This window comes from Lepeophtheirus salmonis, chromosome 9, assembly GCF_016086655.4.
Source record: "Lepeophtheirus salmonis chromosome 9, UVic_Lsal_1.4, whole genome shotgun sequence".
In the NCBI taxonomy this organism is placed as follows: Eukaryota; Metazoa; Arthropoda; class Copepoda; order Siphonostomatoida; family Caligidae; genus Lepeophtheirus; species Lepeophtheirus salmonis.
Window position 1 is genome coordinate 18,262,538 of NC_052139.2, and position 8,416 is coordinate 18,270,953.

Genomic DNA, 8,416 nt, shown 5'->3' on the forward strand with positions numbered 1-8,416 from the left:
AGGTGCTGTTGTAGCAGTATATTGCGGCCAGTATTATCCCTTGATCAGTGAGATTAACCTCATATATTTAATAATAAAAGCTTGTAGTAAATAAGTCATTTCAATGAAGGTTCGTCTAGGAAAACCCCGTGGAATAACATTTTGAGAAGGAGGTTAAAGATGTATTTACTAAAGTTGTTATAAAATAATTGAGGGAAAACCAGGTGAGTTGAATTGGAATATCAAGGAAAAATAGGACGACTATGACTCATTAGAAAAATATATTGTGTTAGATAGTAATACAATGACTAAATTCCAGAATATTTTAATTGTTGTTAATTGTTATTTCATACTTATTCAATTGGGAATTCTGGGAAGATCATGTATTGTGGTTTTTCGTGGATCACATAGTTTTTGATGATCGGGAGGCGAAGATCAAAATGTTTTGATCTCAATCTTTATTTACAATACAAAATCTCAACTGTACATTTTAAAGTGGATTGCGTTTAAGGTCTCATTTTGAAATCTCATTGACTCCATTAATTTATCTAATATGTTGGTCTGTGAATCTTTCATTTGAAAGCAATTCTTTTTAATATTTAACCAATTTCTTTATACATGTTTTATAATTTCAACCTATAATTTTCTAGAAAATAAGATACTTATTTTGTTCATCAATTTTATTCATCTTTCTTTATGAAATACACATATCAAAGTAAGTTTCAATGATTAAAACTATTATTAAATTTAGGGATATACTTACATTTTATATCAAAGGAATGATCATTTGAATCTCACCAAGCCTTAGGTACAACAAACGACATTTTATGTCCTTTTCCCATGGTCCATTGATTTAATATCAGTCTACAAAAATTACTCACCTTGTGGGGCGCTAGAAATCTATCTTTTAGATCATATTTATAGACTTATGGCTCAAAATTGTCCAACAATTATAAAATTGCGACTAGAACACGAAAGCTAAGACTCAATATATTATATGATCTTAATTTTCTAAGTATGAAATACAAGTTAAATCCTGTAAAATGAAGGGGACTCATATACAATACATCAAACTTGTTGTGCGATCAACTTTATGAGTATGTGTTTGTTATCAGTAGTAGTAATTAGTTGGAGCTACATATGTATAGTCAGTATTTTGTACATAGCTATATATACCATAGCTCATGGATAAATACAAAATCATATATGTACAGGGTAAGGTAGCAAAACGTGGACTGTTAATTAATGTTTATTTTCTCTCTACTATGAAGAGATTTAGTGATTATTTTTTTATATTCTGTTTCCACCATCCTATTTACATAAACAAACTAGACTAATCATTTAGTCATTTCATCATCATTAGCGAGCAACAAGCAAAAACGCAGCGCATCTCAGATTTCCTAGATGCTGTAGTTGATGTAATTGAAATTATATAAATTCTTAAGTGTTCTATGAGCCTGTTTTTTAAGTTGGCTATGATGAAAAAATATGGAGAAGACCTGCCGAGGATGTCAGGAAGTCAGGGCATAATTTAAAGAGGGATACAAAATTCTTGTTAAATTTGGTGAAGAATATAAAGGAGGATCCTACTAAGTCGATGAATCGCCTCGCCAACGACTTCTCATAGGCTCATAAGACTATCAGGTGTGCTATAATGCACAACTTGGGATCTTTTCTTTCACAAGGACTTCCAACCACGTTCTGATAGAGGGCATGAAAGCCAGGGGGCAGATAGTTGCAAGAAAATATTCAAATGCTTCAAGGGAAATGGGTCAATTGTGAAAATTTTCTTGAAAAAGAAGATTTTCACAGTTGATCAATTCCACAAATGCCGAAACGACCGCTGACATACAAAAACAAAAGAAGAGGTCCTAGGAGTTTACACACCAAATATCCGGCCTAAGTCCTCGGCGTTGTAACCTCCGACAGAAAGAAGATGCATCTGTTCTTTTTCAAGTCTGGACAGAAAATCCGCCAGCAGACCTAGTATAAGGTACTTAGGATCCCCATTTTTTCAAGTCTGGACAGAAAATCCGCCAACAGACCTAGTATAAGGTACTTAGGATCACCATTTTTCCATGCCTGAAGACCTTCTATCCGGAGTTTAACTACGTGGGGACTCAGGACGGTGCCCCCTCTCACACTTCCGCCAAGTCCCCAAATTTAGGTGCAAATAACATGGCTCGATTCTGGTACAAAGAGATATTGCCCTTCCTCACCAGATTTAAACACATTGGACTTTTCTATACGGGGAACTTTAGAGAGGGAAACCAACAGGATCTCATATCCAAATGTAGACTCAAATAGTGGTTGCATGGGAGAACATGTCAGATGATTTTCTCATCAACTCCTGCATTTCTTTGGGGTGACGATTGTTAATGAAGGCGGCAATATTGTGTGAAAAAAGTTTTGCAACAATCTTGTCTACATGTTTTGTTAACATTATTATTTGCTTTTATTGAAAAAAAAAAAAAATTAATGATGTATTTCTAGATTATCTCTCGAGTCCCCTATTTTACTGGCCTACCCTGTATACAAATAGGTCTTCTTAATTACCAATTCTAAGAAAACGTTCTGGTACGTATTACAAAATAACTAATAAAAAATAAAAAATTGTAAAAAATAAAATGAAACAAATAAATAAATATTCAATTTTCTAATATTGTCAGTTGTTAAGAGACAGTCAAATTTTTTGGATCACTTTCCTTTGAATAGAAGGTGTGCTTCTGAAAACTTTTTCTTCATGCTGCTCTCTTTAGAGAGGTCTCTTAATAAACTAAAGTTCAATTCAAATATTTTTTCCTCTACTCACTTTTTGAGTTAATTTAATTTTTGGTTAATTTAGTTTATTCTCTGAAGTTTTCTTTTTATTGGTCCTTCTATTTGGAAATTTGAATCTGGAGAGTGAAACACCTTTTTTAATAGAGAAAATGTAACAACCAAAAATAAATAAGGTACTACGCTGTTATGCTTGAAGTTCACAACTCAATACGGCTCCTGTTGTATTCTAATATGAAATCTAAGACTTGATCAATGGTTACTATTTAAAACTATTCTAATATATATGCAGGGGTATTTACTATAGAGCTATTACAACAATAAAGTGTCTACTGGCTTTGTTGTAACAGTATATTGGGGAGGGGGGAGAATATTGTCCCTAGATCAGTGAGGGCAACTTTCTATATTTACTAATATAAGCTTGTTGTAAATAATTAATCGGAGGACATTCGCCCCTGACGAATCTTAGAATCAGAGTTGAGAAGGAGGTAAAAGTTGTTGTAACTAGTTATAAAAGAATTGAGGCTAAACTATGGAAGATAAATTAGAATATGGATCACATAGTATTTGATGATTGGGAGGCAAATGTTTTGATCCTACTAATTTATGCACAAAACACAAGCTCAACTATACATTTTAATGCAGACCGACCGTGTTTGATGTCTCATTTTGAAGTCTCTTTGATTATTTGCTGTTTTTTAGAAAATAAAATATCTATTTTTGTCATTAATTTTTATTGATCTTTCTTTATTAAATACATATATCAAAGTAAGTATGAAGAATTAGAAAATGTTATTTATTAAATTCAGGCGTATATTTAATATTTTTAATTTATTCTACGAAGAAAGATCTTTTGTTTCTTGCCAAACCATAGGTACATCAAACGTCATTTCGTTCCGTTTTCCCATCCTCCGTTGACTTAAAACAAGGCTAGAAAAGTTACACACTTCTTGAGTCGCCCACAATTTATCTAGATTCCCCATTGGTATTTTAAAATAGGCCAAGTAAGCCTTCTTAGTTAATGAACTCATAACACTCGTCTGACCTATAAATGCGGAACAATTACAATTACCGGGTGGTCCATTAAAATCTTGAATTTTAAACTTCTACAAGATATAATTTATTAATTAACAATAAAATTTCAACAAAATTAATACTATATATAGATGTGTGTTTGAGCTCTCTTTATTATTAATGTAGCCGCCCTTAGCAGTACTGATGCCTTCCAGATCATTTATTAATAAATATACGTTGTGTGAATGCTTTAATTAATTTATTATTGTAATCAATTTCCAGATTTTCAGTGATGTAAAGATAATTTTCCAAATTAGGAAAGTGTTGGTTTGCTCTATTTTAGAATCAACCAACATATGGGAATTACTATTCTCTTTTGCCGAAATGAAGGGCTAACGACTCTGAATTACGTTTCTGTTATTTATGAATGAGTAAGGAGTCCTTCAATATCCTCCTGTAACTGGTGAGTTACAATATTATACATCATTCAAATGAATATTTTTATTTCATTCAATTACAAGTATCTTCTAAATTGACATGTCGAAGTTTTTTAAGTTTTCTACGGTAGCTTATATCTGCCGCTGAGAAACTTGCAATAACCTTAAAATATCTGGCTACTCGTTTATTTCAGGTATCAATATTGGAAGTGAAGGATATTATTCTTAAACTAATTATTATTAATTTTAGATTGACCTTTTTTTCAATTTTAGAGTTAGGAGAAGTAGAATAAATAAAGTATTACTTCTGACTTGTACGGCGATCTCGTTTGTTCTTAAGCTATTATTAGTAGATAATATATAAATTATATTGTCCGTACATATAGAGTGGATATGTCAAGGTTCCAAGTACCCTAGATGAGTCAATCTCGAATTCTGAGGGTTCTTATAAAATGCAAAATTTCCCCTATTGCGTTGGTAAGTAAGAAATTTATTATGAAATTAAAACTTAATAAGTAATATATATTTATATATACGAGCAATAAATGGGAAGCAAATTAACGTTCAAGCTCCTAGTAAATCGAGTTCCACATACTACCATTCTATTTTTTTATGGCTGTTTGCAACGCAGATAATAATTAATATAACTAAATTCATTTGTATTTCTATAATTAATCTTTTTGTGTTATTTTATCTTTACAATAGGAGATTACGGCTGACATATGTTGGGATGGTGAAGTTCATAGGAACTCCGTCTTTCAAGTTGCCTTATTTAGTTACACTTTAGAGCTTCCTCATCCAAGGTGTCTACCTTATACAAATATCAACGAATTACCATTGGTATTGGGTGGTGATGAGACATTACCAATGAAACCTAATTTGTTAAGGTCATACCACTCAGGGAGAACTGTAGGTTCTAAAGAAAGGAATTGCAATTAAAATCTTTTGAGGGCAAGACGTGTAATAAAAAAAATAATTTGCTTTGTTGACAACGAGGTACATATACAATTTACGCCTCTATAAAAATATATAATTAAATATGATTTATTTGTAGGTGGAAGATTTCTTGTTCCCTATATATAGCAAGTCAGATCGAGTTTGCTGGTACTCCAAGGCCACAATTGCCTTACATAACTTCTTAATAAGGGAAGAACCCTCAAGTTATTGTCTAGGGGAATGATTGGAAAGTGAAGGACAACTGAATGAGGGTTCATCTAATGGTATTGTTCCAATCCGTTTATTTCATGTTATATATTTGTAAATAAAGAGATCCCACGTGTCTGAGTGTTAAGAGTAAGATAAAACATGGTGACCCTCAACGTTAATTGAACACTTTCTAAACGGTTATACAGTTTCATAATCCGGTAATCTACCAAAGGAATCATGTTGGAGAGGTAGAAACCACAGATTTAAGTTGACTGGACGTCTAATGAAGCATTCGTTCAGTTTAAGCTCTGGCGAAGAGAAGATGGATCGGTGCAAAAGTGAAGTAGCTTATAGATGCCAGCACAAGCGAGGATCCAGACCTCGAAGTGTCCAGGGTGAAACAGCTGTATATCTCACTCATGAAACTTCGTTTAGAGAAGCCAAAGTGGTATTTTACTTTATGAAACAATCTTTAGAGGAGAATACAAAAACTAACTCCTCAAGAATTGTGGAACTAAACAAACAGGCGAGTTCCCTAAAAAATAAAGATTTCCTCATCACGGATAAGTTGAACCATGGATGTACCAGCATGGATGGAAGGAGGAAGCTGATGGAGAAGGAAGTTAAAGTGAAGGAATGTCTTGAAATTCTACGTAAAGTGTGAAGCAGTGAACGCTACTATGAAACTCTTGGCACCTGAGGAGCCAATATCAAACTTTTTTGCCGTTTACGCTGGAGATCCTACTAGGAGATCACAACGTAATGGCGATAAAAGAAGTACGTCGAGAAATAGGAGTCAACGATAATGTTCTTACTGTAAAAAGGAGTTTCATCCAAGAGTGGAGTGTCCAGCCAAGGATGCAGTATATTGGCACTGCAATAAGAATGGTCATTTTGAAAAAGCCTGTATTAAAAAGAAAAACTTTCAACGCGGAAGGCTGCAGCAATATATAGGAGATGCTTGTAATTGAGAGGAGGACGGCGAAGAGGTACATCTTTACTTACAGTCTGTTAAGAAAGATCTTCATTTGAATGAAGTACGGGCTTCGATACAAATTATTTCCTCAAATAATTGAATATACGAAGAGTTTTAAGCACATGGGTAAAGTGGACACAGAAGCTATGGTTTCGTGTATGCCAATTTCAATTTTAAAATAATTAAGACTGTCACAAGAGAAACTTTCGTTACGTAAAAGTAAATTATATGGATTCTCCGGTAATTAAAACTTAAATAATCTGGTTAAATATCATGGTTGCATGTAACAGAAAATAACTTAAGAATAGATTTTACATCACCAATCGGGACAGGAGATTCTGCATGGTATTACATTCTGGAAAAAGTTTGAAATTGCCAAGTTTTTATCCTCCTGTCTTTTAAGAAAAGTCACTGCAGAACGGTCCCTTCAATGGGGCAATGTATTTCATATCATGAATGAGTCGGAAATAAAATACTCAGAGTTACACTGCAAATAGAAAAGTACCTCCCTCCAGGAAAAAATACGGGGGATGCTCCCAGGGACTTAAAAATTATCTTTCCAGATATGTTCGATGGTACCATTGTAAAATTTGAAGGAGAAGTTACTTTCAAGCTTTCAATAGACGCCAAGGCGGGACAACTACCACCCAGATTTATTCCCCAAAGTATTTTTCCAAATCAAAAGAAGGATCTAAACCCAATGGAACTAGACGGTATAATTCGAGCTTTTCCGGAAACAACAGAATAGGTGCATAACATCGTCACTATGGCGTAGAAGAACGGTTCGTTGCGATTGTGTCTTGACCCTAGAAACCTTAACAAGTATCTGATTCGCAATGTCCATTACACAGCATCATGGGAGGACGGTCAACACAGCTTCAGGCATGGGTAATAAATACTTTTCAAGCCTGGATGCTAAGTCAGGTTACTGGACAAAAAGATTTATCCTCTCACAGCTTTTAATACACTGTTCAAAAAATATTGCTTATAAATTTTTCCGTCAACATTTGGACCGCCCGTTGTAGGAAATATCTGGTATATTCCCTTGTATTGACGATGTGTCAAGACTAACTTATTTAATGTGTGGACTCTTACAAAAGGATGTACCTTTTGTGTGAACAATCGATATGCAAATGAACTCAGAGGGAGTAAAGGTTAGTATGGTTGCAGCTACTTCATTATCCCACTATGATCGGAGTGAGCCTGTCACAATAGAAACATACTTGTCGAGTAAGGAATTAGGACCTGTGCTCATTCAAAAAGGAATAACGGTGAGATATGTGAGTAAATCACTGACTCCAACTGAAATGGAGCCTGCCAACATCGAAAGGGAGCTGCTCGCTGTGTTATTTGCCTAGGAGAAGCTTTTGTGTATTTATACTTTTGGTCTCTTAGTGACAGTGCAAAAAACCATAAGCCATTGAAATAAATCTATAACAAGTCCATTGGTTTGGCCCCAGTAAGACTTCGACGTCTATTCTAGATATATAACGTATGATGTTCTGAGGAACGCATTAACTGAGGCAGTGGGTGAGGTCCTAAACATCAATTTTCGCAAATTTTGATTGGCAGAGGAGATATACTCTGATAATGGGCCCTGCTTTCAATCGTTAGGTTTCACAGAATTTTGTAGCACAATAGAGTTTGCTCATCTGACGATTAGTCCTCATTATCATTAATCAATGGGAAGAGTTTAAAGGGTGATAAAGACTATCAAGAAGATCATAAAGAAGTAAAAAACAGAGGTTGAAATCACATGTGTGATCAACCCTTATCACGACACACCCATTTCTGAGATAGCCTTATTGTTAAGAGGAGAATATTAGGATTTTCCATTCTTCCAAGTGGAATAGAATGACTAAATGCTTATATTATTTGAATTCATGATTCCGAGTTGTTATTACTTATTTCAATGTAACCATGTAATGACATAATTTTTGATAAGTATTATGAAGGTTCAAATTACTCTTCACTTATTACCAGAACAATACCATGAATATGAAAAAAAGTTGAAGTGGGAAGCGTCCCTCAGAAGAAGTAAAAGTTGCGCCTTCACTTCTTCTTATGAAGTAATCCTCATTTTTCT